Raw genomic sequence first — 18,482 nt, forward strand, 5'->3', positions numbered from 1 at the left:
TAATTATTGATACATCCTAATTACAAAATGCACAATACTATATCCAAATGATTAAATTTTGGATTTTTTGTGGTGTTAAATGAAATTACTAATAACTTTTTTTGTGTGTTTTGGGTGACTTTTTTCTTTTATCACCTATCAATCAGTGAATCTAAGAAAGTGCAAATCAGCTGACTGCCTTTGAAGAAAAATAATTTGAGATAAGAATAAGTTGATAGTGTAGTAATAAGGTCTAGTGATAGCTTTCCCAGGAGATAACTTATGCAAAAATGATGGAGGTCTGCCCATCATTGCATATAGAATGCTGACATTCTTGACTTTAATAGGAAAGCATTTATCTTTTGCACCTGCTCCAGTATATGAATAGCTGTCATGTATTTCAACAAAAGAGAGGAAAAACTGTCACTATGATTTAAGAAATATGCATTGGCATAAGAAAAAGTAAAATATTTTGAGCAGCTAGAATTTATTTTTCTTGCGCTATTATGCCTCATTTCTACAATGAATTATTTAAGCTTTGTTTAACCATATTAGTATTTTCCTATTGAGTTCATCAGTATGACTTCATCATTATAGAAAGGTCTTTGAATTATTAAAGAGTGCCTGTGTGCATGCTTTAGGAGTAAAAGGTTAGTGCATTTATGATTTCTGAGTTTTCAGTGATATGCAACAAAACGAAGCATCTGGCTAAAATGTAAATGCCATCTTTGGGAGTATTACATCATAAAGACATAAAATTTAAAGTTAATAACATTAAAATTTATTCCTAAAATTTCACTAATTAAAATAAAACAACCAAAATAATAGAATAAAATGCATTTTGAAATTGGTATTAAAAAACAAAAGTTTATTACAGGTTTTTAGATTCTCGATATGTTGACCATGGAGCCGAGCCTTTTTTAAATGTGTTAAAAACATTGAAATGCTACTACATTTTCACATTTTTATTTCTAAATATTACCACTTTTCTGGCTAAAATTATGAAGGAAGCCTGTTAGATCTTTTTCACATTTATGTTTTCCCAGCAGGTGTTTCCCTCCATGGCATTTTACATGCTGATTTTTCTTCTGCTTCCTTTCAGCTTTAATTTTCATTTTAAAAATATGCAGGAGATTTTATGATTACATACACCCAAACCCATGCATGGGGTTTATACATGTATAAAGTATAGCTGTAATTTAATTTGGCCCATTTTTTAACATACTAAAAGGAAGTACCAAAAGTAATTTTTCCCCTTGAGAGTGTTCACTATTGGACATTATTCACTTATTTTGGCATTGATAATATTATTTAAAATGTCTTTGGACCTCTTCCTTTGCAATATCCTTAAGAATCTACAGAACATTTAAAAGATGTACATCTTCATGGTGGCAGGTCATCATTCTGTAAGGAAGACTGAGAAATGGAAACAGAGAATTTGTTTTTGAAATAGCAGAAAGGCATTCAGAGCCATATATGATGAACAGGTAATTGATTGTTTTAGAGGTCCCAGTTTTGGTCAAAGTCAGAGCTAGGCTATAAAGAACTAGTTGTGTGCATGGGAGAGGAAAAATGAAAATGCCCCAAGGAAAAGGAGGGGCCAAACTGACTATGATAACAATTTAAAAAGAAAAATCTGAAATGGCTTCAGCAGTTGTTCAAAAAACATAGGGCTTTCCATGGTGACTATTTTGAAAGCATAGCAAACATTTGGAAGTACTGGCAACCCATGAAGCACGGAGATTTTGTGATTTTCATTTATACTTCTGAGTCCATTATATCCATATTAGGATTTAAAGTGAACAGCATGTAAATTAAAGCTGACTCTGATGAATTCCTCCTAAGGCCCTTCTATCCACCCAGCAACAGTCTGGCCAAAAACCTTACTTCCCACCAGGTACCATTCTTTTTGGTTCTTACCAGGGAGACACTTCTTAGCTTTGTTGAGTTATTGGAAACTCTTCAGTTGCATAAGTAATGCTGAATCAAGAAAATCCAGAAAATGTGAGCTTTGGACAGAGGGAATAAAGTAAATTTAGAAAAGAGAAAGGAGCCTAATTTCAGAGATAGTCACCATTCTAACCAGAATTTTGGGTGGTGTTTACACCCAAGCTACCATCTGGTGAGGGATCAAAAATGACCTATTTAATAACAGCTGCTAGCATGTCTTACCTCAGGTGATTGAGTGATATACTTGGAATACAAGATTGAGTTTTAGATTTAGGAGACCTTAGTTCAACTTAGTGTCCTTAGTTCAACTTTGACATTGTTATTGGTGATCGTGACAAGTTACTTCAAGAAAATAGTGGTTTTCTCATTTTTTAAATGAATTATTTGAGATAGACAGACACTAGCATGTTTATTTTATAGATAAGAAATGTTTAAAACAAGGCAAAATAAACTGCCCAAGATTATATGATTTTCAGAGTGTAAATACGATTTCAAGACACAGCTTTTGTCTCATAAGAAGCTGCTTCTTTGTGAGATAGCAGCTCAACCTTTTCCTTTGAATATGTATAAAATCATTCAATAATTGGTTATTGTGCCAAAAAAGACTTCCCTGTCAGTGAAACTGAATAGTTCTGGAGAAAAAAATGCTTTCTCAGCTACACACTCATCAACCAGAAGAACCCATGCTTGGTTTTAAAGTTAAGGATAGGTCTACTTTTTATTACCCTTTTGTTTGGTTTGAATACTTCCAGTGATTTACAGCTCAAATGTTTACTTTGTTCATCACCATAAAAAATTCCCAAAACACATAGATTATATTAAGGACAGTCTTCTAGTCGTCTAGAAATCAAATACTGAAACCATAGGGAATCTGGTTCCATTCTTAGGCTTTATGTCCCATGTTGAATCCTAACAGCAGTTGAAAGCCTACTATGTACAAAACATTATAGGTTGTTGATAGTAATTGCAATAGCAACATTGCATGTAAAAATATTACAAAACCTCAGTGGACATCATGCACTATGGATACATATTCTACTAGAAGGAAGGATGTTTTCATATTCTCTTGCATAGACTTGCTGCTCTAGCCTATAGACAGAGATTATTTCATCTTAAAAGATAATTAAAACAGAAAAAAATTAATGGAATGTTTATAAACATCTGCAATTGCCAATATGGTTTTTTGTTTTATTTTACTTTTTTTTTTTTGCCACAGGAGAGCAGAGGAAAAAACTTATGATTCAAAAATGCTTAGTCAAGTGTCGTTGATTCCCTAAAATTTCTTCTCAAAGATGCCTGGCAAAATATCTCCAAAAGAGCTTTTAGCATTGTATAATCATGCATTCTGATTTGTTGCACTAAGGCAAAAAAGAAAATCTAGAATGACTTAGATGGTAGAACAATTTACAATATTTTATAAAATTGAGCCATATTAAGTACAGTGTTATAAGATGGTTACTATATTGTACTATTTAGTAAATACTTTCTGATGTCTTATAGTATATACCTTTTGGTTTAAAGATAAGTATATTTTGAATATATTAATTATGAACATAGCATTTTGCTAATGATTAAAATGTTGACTGTAAGATCCTCAGTCAAGATATAACTTTTACCATATTTTTCCTTTGAGGATAAAAGAAAAAACTTGCATTATTATTATTAGCTTATGTAATAAAAAGAATAAAATTTTATGTAACTTTATATTAACAAGGCATTGTCACATTATAATTCAATGAGTTAGGCTTTTTTCTTTCTCCATATCCTTCTTCCTTCACCTTCTTCATTCTTCTTTGGGTAACTATATGCCCCAAATTGCATAAGAATGTCTCAATTTATGCCTGTTGTTGTAGTGTAATTAAAAATACAATATCCTCAAGTAAGCATGTGAAAACATATGTACCATCGTTAGTCATCAGGAAAATGCAAAATAAAACCAAGTTCAGATACTCACTAGAATGGCTAAAATTTATAAAACTGTCCATACCAATTGTTGACAAAGATGTAGAGAAACTTTAATTTCACCCATTTCTGTAAAGAACCTAAAATCGTGCAACCACTTTGCAAAATCGACAGTTTCTCAAAAACTTAAATACAGCTACCAGTGGTAACTCAGCCATTCTACTCCTAGATATTTACATAAGAAAAATGATTACAAATGTCCATACCAAAACTTTTCCATGAATGTTTATAGAAGTTTTATTTATAATAACCCAGAACTGGAAGTCCAAATGTACATCACCAGGAGAATGGATAAACAAATTATAGTATATCTATACAATGGAATACTACTCAGAAATAAATAGGACCAAACTATTGATACACATGACATGTAAGAATCTCTAATCGTGTGAAAGAAGTCAAATGAAAAAGGACATAGCGTATAATTCTGTTTGTATAAAATTCTAGATAAGGCGAACTATAGTGACAGAAACCAGGTCAGTGGTTGCCTGGAGATAGGAAGTAGGGAATGAAAGGAGGGATTACAAACAGGCACAAGGGATGGTGAATACGTTTATCATCTTGACTGTGGCAACAGTTTCACGGGTGTATGTCAGAACTCATCAAACTGTGTGACTTAAATTTGCAGTTTATTGTATGTTGTTTATGTCTCATTCAGGCTGTTAAAATAGTGCCATCTTTCGGTTTCAAAAGTATCTCAGTTTAAATACTGGTAGAAGTCTATTTCTTGATCTAAATGCTGGTTTAATAGATTTTTAAATCTGAGTGTTAATTTCATCGTTTACTCGATTTGCAAACATCCACTTAAAATATGTGCACTTTTCTGTACATATATTAACTTCAACTCAACTTTTTCCTCTAAAAAGTCTAAAAGATTCCCTGAGGGGGAGATGCAGAAAATGTCCCAACTAGACAATAAATTACGGGGAGACCCTATTGTTTTTCATTTTCAACTTCAGACACAAAAAAACTAAGATGTAGAAACAACTTTCAAAAAGCCAGAAAAATAGGAAATATGTCAGTGGAGACTTCAACTAGGGAATTTTTTGCTTGAAAACCACTGTACTTTCCTGTGTTTCTTAGGTCAGTGAAAGAACTAGCCTATCTTTAATAAAGGTTTGTTATGTTAAAAACCAATCATCCTTCTGTAATCCCGGCACTTTAGGAGGCCAAGGCAGGTGGATCACTTGAGGCCAGGAGTTCAAGACTGGCCTGGCCAACATGGCAAAACCCCATCTCTACTAAAAATACAAAAAATTAGTCGGGGCATGGTGGCACATACCTGTAATCCCAGCTACTTGGGTGGCTGAGACATGAGAATCACTTCAACCCTGGAGGCAGAGGTTGCAGTGAGCTGAGATCGCACCACTGTACTCCAGCCTGGACGACAGAATGAGACTCTACCTTAAAAAAAAAAAAAATCCTTATTCCTTATGATCACCTCTGTACATTCATATAATTCCTGACGATTCACATCACGTTCCTTCTGCGTTAAAGAATAACATTGATTTCCATAATTACAGCACGTTTTGGGATACAAAGCAACTGATCCTTGTCAGTTACCACAATGGCAGAGATACGGTCTTTGGGACAAGGAACTATAATAGGAAGTGTTTTATGGAAACAAAAGACTTCCCACTAATGGAGAGAATATAATTCTGACCATAGAATAAAATGACCAGTAGGAGAAAATGATACATTCATTGGTATTTTGAGATACAGTAAACACAAAGAAAAACCCATGCGTCAATGGAGAGTTTTATGTATTTTGGTGGCAATACTCAGTGGAAAATCTTTTCTCTGTGGAAGATCATTGATTACCATAATAAAAAGAAAGAGACAAATGAGCTTTTCATATTAAATAGTAATTTGGTTTAGAAATAGACATAAAACGGCCGGGCGCGGTGGCTCAAGCCTGTAATCCCAGCACTTTGGGAGGCCGAGGCGGGCGGATCACAAGGTCAGGAGATCAAGACCATCCTGGCTAACACGGTGAAACCCCGTCTCTACTAAAAAAAAAAAAAAAAAATACAAAAAACTAGCCGGGCGAGGTGGCGGGCGCCTGTAGTCCCAGCTACTCGGGAGGCTGAGGCAGGAGAATGGCGTGAACCCGGGAGGCGGAGCTTGCAGTGAGCTGAGATCTGGCCAGTGCACTCCAGCTTGGGTGACAGAGCGAGACTCCGTCTCAAAAAAAAAAAAAAAAGAAATAGACATAAAACAAATGAATTGATTTTAAAGTAATAAGGCTCAAATAATTCCCACTCCAAATATTAAGTTGTATTATTAGGGTTCTTTGCATGCAGTGAACCTTCAAAGTGGTGTAGACTAATTCCAGTTCATGGCCAGTTTAGCATAAGGAGAGGGAGGGAGAGGGTAATAAGGCAGACAGGGAAGAAAAAGAAAACGATAGCCACAGCAGAGCAAGAGACAGCTGAGTAATGCTCTGCAGGTTTCTGAAATGTTATTCCCAGTGATCTTCAGCTGTCACTTAAGGCTTTGGGCCCCTTATACAATGTAGAAGGTTCTTTTGGTTGCCTACCCAATATCTATTTCTTTACACACAGGTGCTAAAATGCCCCTGATTTTGTTTAAGTAGCTACCCTTCTCCATATGGCCATATATTTGGGGGAGACTGGCCTGATTCTCAGTAGATAAATCCTAATTGTTCTATGGCACTCTCACTTTACTTCCAGTCACTGTTCTAGACAGGACACATAACTCAATTCTGACTATCCAGAAATGAGAAACCTGCTGGAAGCTTCTAGAAAAGGTTCTCCCACTCTTAAGACACAAGGAAGACACCTTCCTCTTCCTCAGCTGGACATTATTGTGTCTGAATGTGATTTCCAGATTTGCTGTAGTTACTTTCTGATCATGAGATAAGTGAGTCTATGGGAAAAGTTGATATATTAAGAAGGACAGAACTGAAAACTATGTCCTTGATGATGTCATTGAACCACAAAATTCTCTAATTCTAGAGTTGCTAATAGACAACCAAGTAACCTTGAAGGATTGTTGTGAGCCTACATTTCCTATGAAATGAGAAGGATAAATTATTTCCTTGATCCATCCGAGACCCTTCAGCTCTATCATCATTCCATGGTTCTCTCTTTTTTTTTTTTTTTTACAAATACCAAAAGATTTATTGTAAACAATTTTGTTACACAATTATACACATTATGATACACATTTGAAACATTAACACATGTGGAGACTGCTAAATCATTTAATATTTCTTTTGCAAAAAGATAATTTCTTTAGGCTGTCATACCTGTAATAAACAAATCTGTTCTCATTTGGATCAGATCTTTCTCCCTCCATCCTGGAAATCACACAGTTCACTTTTGCTGAGGCAATCTATCCACTTCCCTATCAACCCTGCTTATAGCAGTTCACATATAGACTATTCAAGCCTTATATACTAAACTGCTAAGCCAGTGCATGCCCTATGCCCTACTGAGAATAGATTCCTTCTGCACTTGCAGCCCTCAAGATGCTGAATTAATTTTTGAGATGGTCTCACTCTGTCACCAGGGCTGGAGCGCAGTGGTACGATCTTGACTCACTGCAACCTCCACCTCCTGGGTTCATTCCATGGTTCTCATAATGTACAAACCATTTCACTGAAGTTACTGAATACTTCTTGTTGGCGAAAATATATAATCGAGAGAACGCAAATATCAGTGAGCTCTAACATGAATTTGTCAGTGTAATTTCTGGGAATATGCGTTTTAAAAGTTGCCTGAGGCCATGCTGTTAAAAGATTTCTAGGCATTCTAAATATCACAAGCTAATATGTGCTTACTGTTGATATAGTGTGAAAAATAATTGGTAAGAAGCTGGAGTAAGTGCTGAGCTGCAGAGTCTAGGCTGGAACTCTCAATGTTCTTGTTATATTTATTACAATATAAAAGAAGAGATGGGCTACTCCAGGTAAACTCACCTCACTCATTTTTCTTTGGGCCATTATACCTTCATATTGAGGTATTTTATAAGTTAGTGATTTTCACACTACTCTGACTTTACGATTTTGAAGTTTCAGATTAAATGAGATGAAATGAATTTATTTTTTGTGCCAGGAGCTAATAGGAACTATTCTCTTTTGCTTTCAGTGGTGTTGCTGCTACTACCTAACTGTTAACTTATATCCAGTGTTTTAAAACCATTAGATCTTGGTCCGGTTTTGTTGGTGGTGTTTCAGAATTGCTGAACTTTTCAATAGTTTACTGACATTTGTTTTCAAAGCCAATAAAGGAGGGGGCTGGTTCTTGCATCAAGTGGGATTTTAAGCTAAATGATCTCCAAGGCCTTATCCCACTCTTGAGAATTCCTCAGAAGTAAACATTTTCCTCAGTGGATTATTTATTTATTGAGATGGAGTTTCCCTCTTGTCACCCAGGCTGGGGTGCAGTGACGCGATCTCGGCTTACTGCAGCCTCTATCTCCCGAGTTCAAGCAATTCTCCTGCCTCAGCATCCCAAATAGCTGGGATTACAGGTGCCCGCTACCATGCCTGGATAATTTTTGTATTTTTAGTAGAGACAGGGTTTCACCATATTGGCCAGGCTGGTCTCGAACTCCTGACCTCAGGTGATCCGCCTGTCTCAGCCTCCCAAACTGCTGGGATTACAGGCATGAGTCACCGCATCTGAACTTTTTTTTTTGTATTTAATAAAACAACTATTAATGTTTCAAAATTATTGATAGAAAAGGAAGTGGTTTTTTAGTCTTTCTCTAAAGCCAGGCTTATGTGTAGGCAGAATAGGAAGCAATGATTTTCAGGTGTCCTGAGGTTCAGGTTCTTCATTAACCCAGCTCCTGTGTTTGAGGTGCCCATATAAGGTAGTTAATAACCCTCTGAGATAGAATTCTCCTCTATGAAGAAGAGAAAAGATGGACAACAATGCTCTCCAAATATTCTTCCAGGTTCAAATTTCTATTAATAAGATATAAATTGGGAAATTTGTAAAGGCCATTTCACTTTCTTCCATAAAAATATATGTTTGGTGAGTCCCTATAATATACAAAGTACTATGCTTCTGTTTCACGCAAAATTAAAAAGTTACAGCCAGAAAGCTAATAGAAGTGTAAACATCATGCAGAAACCATGGATAAAAAAAAGCAAGTGGTAGGCTGGATGTGTTGGCTTATACCTGTAATCCCAGAGCTTTGGGAGGCCAAGGCAGGATGATCTCCTGAGGCCAGGAGTAGGCTGCAGTGAGCCACAAGTGCCACAGTACTCCAGCCTCCAACGGTGACAGAACAAGACCCTGTCTCTAAAAAAAACAACAAAAAAAAGCAAGTGATATAGTGGATCTATATAATGGCGGTAAATTGAATGCTCTTGACTATTAATAAAAGTCACTTGTTTACAGAGGGCTTATAATTTTATGAATTATGGTAGAGCAAATGTAAACATGATTTGGAAATCTTTAACAAAACTAATAATACTCTCACCGAATGCAGTTTGAAAAGTTTGTAAACTCTATTTTGATCATAATGTTTCTAACATGGCAAACATGACAGTCAAGAGGCTGGCTCTTCTCCAAACACAGAGTCTGCTCTTTGGAAGTAATGTTAGGGAAAGCCAGTGCCCATTTTCATTCTTTTGCCTTTGTCTTTTCTATGGATGCCCTGTAACCACACACACAATTCCACTCCAATTTCTGTCTAGTCTTAAGTTCCTCAGCCTATATGCAAGCTTTTCAGATTTAACACATCATTCATGGCTTGAATCACCCAGACTCTTCTCTTGAGTCTCTAATTCTGGCAAACCTGGAATCTCTGGTATGTCTTGGGTACGTGGGCACTCCTGAGCTGTAATGTTCGTTCTCCTCTTCTTCTCTTCCCCTAGTTGGCATGTCTATGCATACAATGTCTGCCTCAGTTGCCCCATCTGTAGTCTCATTTTCCTAACTAATAATAATGTCTCTCCTCCTGGGATCAACCAGGTCCTTCCAGGCCATTCCATAAAACAAGACATCAATACCATAGAGCTGAATACCAGACAAAATTGATCAGCACTATGCCTGGCCATCGAGCTTAAAAATCCACTCCTCTTCCTCCCAGCAGCAGTCCCAACTTATGTTTGGGATCTTCCCCCAATTTTAGTCTGGGTAGGCTAGGTGGACCTCCATCCTTGGTATAGTTTGGATCTGTGTCTCCACCAAATCTCCCGTTAAATTGTAATCTCCAGTGCTGGAGGTGGGGCCTGGTAAGAAGTGATGAAGCCATAGCAGGTTCTCATGAATAGTTTAGTACCATCCTCTTGGTACTGTTCTCATGATAGTGGGTGAGTTCTTGTGAGATCTGGTTGTTTAAAAGTGTGTGGTACCTGCCATTTCTCTCTCTCCCTCCTGTTACAGCCATCTGAAGTGCTGGCTCTTTGTTTGCCTTCTGCCATGATTTAAGTTCCCTGAGGTCTCCCCAGAAGCTGATAAAATGCTGCCATGTTTCCTGCACAGCCTGTGGAACCATGAGCCAATTAAACCTCTTTTCTTTACAAATTACCCAGTCTCAGGTATTTATAGCAATGTAAGAACAAACTAATACAATCCTAAACCCTAGGGGATAAAATTTGGGACTCAAAATATTCTTATTCCCACAGTGATTGGTTCAGAAGTGGGAATGTGACCTTAAATTATCCCATCAGAGAAAATGTTAAGACTTCTCCTGGGAGTTCTGGAGTAGTTGCTCCCTCTTTGGTTAAATTTGAACCTGGAAAGTTCAAAGGTAAGCTCAGCTTTAGGTGTGACTTATGTGGAAACTCATATGATGTACAAAATTAACCTTTGGTTAAATTTGTAACTAAGCAGTTTTGATCCTGACACTGCAGGTCACATAGCAAGAGAAGAAATGGAGGCCCTATATTCTAAACATAGAACTATATGCCTACATATGTGAAAATTATAAATTCAAGCGTAATATTAAAAACAACTGTTCTTTTCTCCTAGTGTATTGTGTGAACACAATACAGTTTCATAATGACCTGGAAGGTCAGGTTCAAGTTCTTAGAATCCTTAGATTTCAGCTCTGGAACATGGCTGGATGGAAAGATCATGTCTTCTTCTCACACATTGTCCCATCTCCTTCTCACTCTTGCCTCAATTCTGCACAACAAGAGGACTCATAATCATTTGTGAAAGCCTAGCCTGGTCATTCAAATTCCGTCCACACCCTCTGCAAACAGCTAACACCTGCACCCAAAGGTATACACATTGACAGTTTGGCTCATCCTCAAGAGGATGAACTTGAGGAAGAGACCTACACCTACTCCAAGCCAAGAACTAGCTTGTAGATTTGGGGCAGGGAATCTTTGTGTCCATGATATCCAGAGTATGATGTAAAAGGATGTGAGAAGTTCCAGGAGGATATGTCCCATTGGCCCCAGAGGCTGTTTTGTCCCATGGGGAGGGACTGACCTGGAGAAGAGCTCTCTATAATGCAGAGTCTAGGGGAGGGACCTTTTTGCCTGGATTTAAAGATGTTACATAGCTTCAGGCAACCATCTCAATTGTGAGGGTAGAATCTATGTTAGAATAAATCCAAGATAATAGAGGACGACCAAGGCAAACCAAGAAATGGTGAGAACTGGGTTATGGTTACATAATATGAGTTTCCACATAAGCTACACCTAAAGCTGAGCTTACCCTTGAACTTTCCAGTTATATAAGCTAATTCATTTGGTTTTTGTTCAAGCCCATTTAGGGTAAGGCTTCTGTCATTTGCAGGCTGAAAGAATATGTCTGATAGGTTTCTCATGGTGTTGTGTGAATGACTCATGTCTGGGCTGCTCTGCTTCCTAATACAGTGTGGTTGCCCTTAATCCCTGCAAGTGAGAGAGTTGCCCTAATTTCCTTCCCTATTCCCTGGTGTGGAGGAAGGTTCTACGTCTGGTGCTAAGTCTATTCTTTGTCAGACCCATTTTGCCTAAGTATCAGTCTGCCTCATAGCTGCACCCTCCTAGTTTACAGGGTGAAGAAACTATCAACTGCCAAAAAATAAGCCACTTAGAAAAGTACAGTCATCCATAGGTATCCATGGAGAAACTGGTTCCAGGATGCCCCTCAGATACCAAAATCCTCGGATATTCAAGACTTTGATAGAAGATGATGTATTTCCACATAACCTACATATATCTGAAATATCTTCCCATATACTTTTTTTTTTTTTTTTGAGATGGAGTCTCACTCTGTCACCAGGTTGGAGCGCAGTGGCATGATCTCGGTTCACTGCAACCTCTGCCTCCCGGGTTCAAGCAATTTTTCTGCCTCAGCCTCTCGAGTAGCTGGGACTACAGGTGTGTACCACCATACCCAGCTAATTTTTGTATTTTTAGTAGAGATGGGGTTTCACCATGTTGTCCAGGATGGTCTCGATCTCTTGACCTCATGATCTGCCCGCCTTGGCCTCCCAAAGTGCTGGGATTATAGTGAGCCACCATGCTCAGCACCTCCCATATACTTTAAACCATCTCTAGATTACCTTTAATACCTAATACAATGTAGGTGCTATATAAATAGTTGTTATACTGTATTGTTTTATAAATACATATTGTTTTTATTGTTGTAATATTTTTTCCTAATTTTTTTTTTTTTTTTGAGACAGAGTCTCATACTGTCGCCTAGGCTGGAGTGCAGTGGCATGATCTCAGCTCACTGCAACCTCGGCCTCCTGGCTTCAAGCGATTCTCCTGCCTCAGCCTCCCAAGTAGCTGGGGTTACAGGCACCTGCTACTATGCCCAGCTAATTTATTGTATTTTTAGTAGAGACGGGGTTTCACCATGTTGGCCAAGCCGGTCTGAAACTCCTGACCTCGTGATCCGCCCACCTTGGCCTCCCAAAGTGCTGGGATTACAGGCATGAGAAACTGTGCCCGGCCCCAAATATTTTTTATCTGTGGCTGGTTGAATCCACAGACACCCAAGCATTCACAAAACCAACTGTAATGCTATGCTGAGCCAATTTAAAATATGCAACAATGGGATAAACCACAAAGAAAAGACTTCCACAACTTAGTGAATTCTATCGTCTTGGAAGCATCAATTCTTTATCACCAGATTCTTCAGTAAAGGCAGTTCAAACATGCCTTTACTGTGAAGGAAATAGATACTCCTACTTTGAAAACTGGTTCTTATATTCCTTTGCAGGTTGCATTCAAAATGTAAGAAGATGTATATGTGTGTATAAACAATTTTGTTTCTTATTCCCCATCTCGAATGATTGCAGTTTTAGTGCCAGTTAATAAAGATTCGGCTTTGAATTCTGGCCCCCTAGCAGAGACCCTAAAACCTAGAAATTAACTTCTTGAGGTCCATAGAACACTACTTTATAATAAAGGGGAAAACAAAATACATCACCAATTTCAATTGGTATATCACCATTTTCCCCATGAAATCATACCCTTAAGAAATGTGTGGCTTTTTAATCAAAAAGTGTTGAGGATGAAAAGTTATACATGTGGATTTTTTTTTTTTTTTTTGAGATGGCGGAGTGCAGTGGCGCTATCTCGGCTCACTGCAAGCTCCACCTTCTGGGTTCACGCCATTCTCCTGCCTCAGCCTCCTGAGTAGCTGGGACTACAGGCATCCACCACCACGCCTGGCTAATTTTTTGTGTTTTTAGTGGACACGGGGTTTCACCATGTTAGCCAGGATGGTCTCAATCTCCTGACCTCATGATCCGCCTGCCTCAGCCTCCCAAAGTTCTGGGATTACAGGCCTGAGCCACTGTGCCCAGCCTACATGTGGATTTTTTTTTTTTTTTTTTTTAATGAAAATTATGGCCAGGCACAGTGGCTCACGCCTGTAATCCCAACACTTTTGGAGACTGAGTGGGGAGGACTGCTTGAGCTCAGGAGTTGGAGATCAACCTGAGCAACATAGCAAGACCTCATCATTACAAAACATCAAAAAAATTAGCTGGGCCTAGTGGCTGACATCCCAGCTATTCAGTAGGCTGAGGTGGGAGGATCACTTGAGTGCGGGAGGTCGAGGCTGCAGTGAGCCATGATTACACAACTGCACTCCAGCCTGGGTGACAGACTCAGACACTGTCTCAAAGATAAGTACATACAATAAAATGAAATTAAAATCATAATATAAATGTTCAGAGTATTAGCCCAAGGAAGACATCTCCAGTTCTCTAATAAATGACTTCCCCAGCTCCTGTAGATGGTATGTCTGCTCTGTTTATACAACATGCCCTGACACCACTCCTTTTACCTTTGGCCACAGAGGGGAAGAGAGAAAGTGGGCGTAAGGGGACAGGAATAAAGCTGATGAACAAAGGAACAGAAATGAGAGATTAAGAGGACCCAGAAAGACACACACAAAGTAGGGGTGGTGGGCAAGGATGTTGACTGCTTTCCAGTTCCTGGTGCCAACCTCTCTCTTGAGGGCCACTGCCCATTGATTTGGAAAGAAACTCACCATGGCTTTTCAATAAATTACGGGTTTTTTTTTTTTTTCCTGTTTAGGCTAGTTCCAATAGGTTTTTGCTATTTAAAATGGAAATTCTTAAGTAAAACACATACTTTTATAAAGTTTATCTTCTAACTTGTGTACGGTCATGGATTTTTAGCTCATTAAACTTTAAAGAAAACCTTAAGAGTGACTCTTTTTGGTCTGGACATATTCTGAAATTCTGTGATTACTGCCACTAGAGCAAGAATTTTCTCTTCTGCTACATCAGAAAGTTCTATTTAAAGCAGTCATTTTACTAGCAGTCAATGTAAGTGGTGCAATTTGCAATGTTCTTGGGATTTTAAAGTACAGATTTCCCCTGAAATCCTCAGCAATAATTAGGTTTCGAATCAATTGCTGAAGTCCGTAATGACTCAAATCATCAGCACATTTGAAAATTTTGAACTTTACCTCTTGGTTTCAGTGGTCTCTATTTACTCTATATTTAAATGATTCTAGCCAGCATTGATGTTTGTCCTCAAGTAAAAGAAAATAAACATTTTCTATCTGCCTGTTTTTTTCTAACCTTGATTAATTTTCCAGTCTTTTTTTTGTTAAAAAGAAATAACATCCATTAAAACCTCTCTGCCATTTATATATTTGTATTAGTTTACTAGGGCTACCATAACAAAGGACCATGTACTGTAGTGATTTAAACCACAGAAATTTATTTTCTCACAATTCTGGAGGCTGAAAGCCTGAAAACAAGGTGTGATCAGGTTTGGTTTCTTGTGAAGCCTCTCTTCTTGGCTCATAGATGGCCATCCTCTCCCTGTGTCTTCACCTGGTCTCCCCTCTATGCCTGTCTGTGTCCAAATGTCCTCCTACAAGGACACCAGTCATATTGGATTAGGGCCCACCTTAGTGACCTCGTTTAACCTTAATTAGCTCTTTAAAGACTCTGTCTCCAAATACAGTCACATTTTGAGATACTGGGAGTTGGGACTTCAGCATGTGAATTTTGAGGGGCCACAATGCAGCCCATAACAACATTCAAGCAATATTTTGAGTGCCTAATAGGAGCTGTTCTAAAGACTGAGAACAACTATGCAATAAAAAAATCCTCTCACTCACCTTCATAAAGATTCAAATCTTGAAGAGTATATTTTATTTAGAATGCTGTTTAAGCCTCTGTGACAGAGACCACAGAGTAGAATAAGTGGAAGCTTCATTCCCACATGAGAGTCCCAAGGTGGACAGCCCAGGCCTGCAGGACAGCTGTGCCAGCCCACGACCGGCTTCCTTTCTGGGCCCAGGGTAGCTTCTCTGGCTCTCACCATCTCCTCCACGTCACAACCAGCAGGAAGGAGGAAAGGAAAATGTCCGTTCCTTTTAAGGGCATGGCCTGGAAGTCCCACCTATTATTTCTGTTCACATTACTTTGGTCAAAAGAGAGTCATACATGTATAGCTGGCTGCCAGGAAGACTGAAAAATGTAGTATTTAGCTAAGTAGTCATGGGCCTAGGTAAATCAAAATTTACTATGGATAAAAGGGCAAATGGATATTAGTGGACAATTAGTGGGGACAGAGAGCATAACAGGCAATGTTTTTATTTGCTATATAGTAAGTGAGACAGAGTAGACTATCTTCAGAAGCAACAAAGCTGGAGTAGAAAAAGCGATGGAAAAAGATGGAGATGTACAGAAAAATGGAAACCAGAGACCAGAGAGAGAGCAAGTAAGAAAGGAGCTGCCTCATTCCCTAAAGTTTTTAAGATCCTGATCCTAATCCCTCATGTTATAGCAGTACTTTTTTTATTGCTTTTAAAAAATCTTAAATTGTTTATAAATTCAGATTTCAATTTCTTTTCAAAGTGACTTTTCTATTTATAATGCCCTCTTGCCTGCAAAGCAAGTACTTGGTTTCAACCAACAGTTCAGAAAACTGGGTCCTACTGCTTATTCTTATGGAAAAATAATTGCCATAATTGCAACTAGGAAAGAAGTCAGCTCCACAGTTGCTTAATAGTATATGTTGATATTTTAACTGTGTAACCACAAAAGAAGGAATGTATGAAAAAAGGAAATGATGTGTAAAAGATGCTGAAAGTTATTAATAGGGTTTGCCAAACCTGTTAATCTCTTATATTTTTGAGTAAAATGTACTTTTAGAGAAATAGTGTTCATAGAAGAGGCTGTACACATATTAGAAATTGCTACCACAAGGACTGCACAGTTTTCTAGCAATAAGTTTTTCCTATATAGTGTAATAAATACATGCAAAGCATCCCAGTCAAAAGTATTGATCTACTAGTGGTTATGAAAGCCATAAAGCTCGGTAAACTCATAAAAGTTTAAAAGGGAGCTTTTCTAAAGACTGGAAATTCATTTATTTTATGTATTTCCTAGATAAATTTCTAAATGATGGTTCATAAAATATTGTAGTTTTTAAAAAACAGAAATTCCAAAATTAGTTCACTCTGCATCAATGAACCAGTGAAAATTCACCTGAAACTGCTACAAATTAGACTTACAAATGTTTGGACCACCCAACATTCATTCCCTCTTCTTAACAGTATCCCAATTTCCTTTGGGAAATTACTTCTTCTGCTTGGAAATACTCTTGGCAAAATGTTGAATTCAGGTGTCTTCATTTCTGCTATGGATGAGAAAGAGGCCTCTGGAGGCTCCTTCCACCAGAACCTTCCACTCAACAACCAGATGGAGTTAGAGGGCTGGCACCTGGTGTAAGCTACATCAATTTAAAGTTCAATCCTGGGAGTTTAAATTTTTTTTTTTTATTATTATACTTTAAGTTCTAGGGTACATGTGCATAACGTGCAGGTTTGTTACATATGTATACTTATACCATGTTGGTGTGCTGCACCCATCAACTCGTCAGCACCCATCAATTCATCATTTATATCATGTATAACTCCCCAGTGCAATCCCTCCCTCCCCACCCCCATGATAGGCCCCAGTGTGTGATGTTCCCCTTCCCGAGTCCAAGTGATCTCATTGTTCAGTTCCCACCTATGAGTGAGAACATGCGGTGTTTGGTTTTCTTCTTTCTGATAGTTTGCTAAGAATGATGGTTCCAGCTGCATCCATGTCCCTACAAAGGATGCAAACTCATCCTTTTTTATGGCTGCATAGTATTCCATGGTGTATATGTGCCACATTTTCTTAATCCAGTCTGTCACAGATGGACATTTGGGTTGATTCCAAGTCTTTGCTATTGTGAATAGTGCCGCAATAAACATACGTGTGCATGTGTCTTTGTAGTAGAATAATTTATAATCCTTTGGGTATATACCCAGTAGTGGGATGGCTGGGTCACATGGTACATCTAGTTCTAGATCCTTGAGGAATTGCCATACTGTTTTCCATAATGGTTGAACTAGTTTACAATCCCACCAACAGTGTAAAAGTGTTCCTATTTCTCCACATCCTCTCCAACACCTGTTGTTTCCTGACTTCTTAATGATTGCCATCTAACTGGTGTGAGATGGTATCTCATTGTGGTTTTGATTTGCATTTCTCTGATGGCGAGTGATGATGAGCATTTTTCATGTGTCTGTTGGCTGTATGAATGTCTTCTTTTGAGAAATGTCTGTTCATATCCTTTGCCCACTTTTTGATGGGGTTGTTTGTTTTTTTCTTGTATATTTGTTTGAGTTCTTTGTAGATTCTGGATATTAGCCCTTTGTCAGATGAGTAGTTGCAAAAATTTTCTCCCATTCTGTAGGTTGCCTGTTCACTCTGATGGTAGTTTCTTTTGCTGTGCAGAAGCTCTTTAGTTTAATTAGATCCCATTTGTCAATTTTGGCTTTTGATGCCATTGCTTTTGGTGTTTTAGATATGAAGTCCTTGCCCATGCCTATGTCCTGAATGGTACTACCTAGATTTTCTTCTAGGGTTTTTATGGTATTAGGTCTAACATTTACGTCTCTAATCCATCTTGAATTAATCTTCGTATAAGGGGTAAGGAAAGGATCCAGTTTCAGCTTTCTACTTATGGCTAGCCAATTTTCCCAGCACCATTTATTGAATAGGGAATCCTTTCCCCATTTCTTGTTTCTCTCAGGTTTGTCAAAGATCAGATGGCTGTAGATGTGTGGTATTATTTCTGAGGACTCTGTTCTGTTCCATTGGTCTATATCTCTGTTTTGGTACCAGTACCATGC

General features: G+C 38.1%; 1 long non-coding RNA gene across 1 annotated transcript; it reads right to left on the reverse strand.

Annotated features, from left to right (window-relative positions):
* Window positions 1-7,004: 7,004 nt before the first annotated feature.
* LOC117073482 lies at window positions 7,005-12,773 on the reverse strand. Its single transcript, XR_004433245.1, has 2 exons — window positions 12,556-12,773; window positions 7,005-7,463 (listed from the first exon to the last, which is right to left on the reverse strand). It is a non-coding gene; the product is annotated as an uncharacterized LOC117073482 (long non-coding RNA).
* Window positions 12,774-18,482: the final 5,709 nt, after the last annotated feature.

Source organism: Trachypithecus francoisi, unplaced genomic scaffold (assembly GCF_009764315.1).
Source record: "Trachypithecus francoisi isolate TF-2019V2 unplaced genomic scaffold, Tfra_2.0 Lachesis_group4, whole genome shotgun sequence".
Classification (NCBI taxonomy): Eukaryota; Metazoa; Chordata; class Mammalia; order Primates; family Cercopithecidae; genus Trachypithecus; species Trachypithecus francoisi.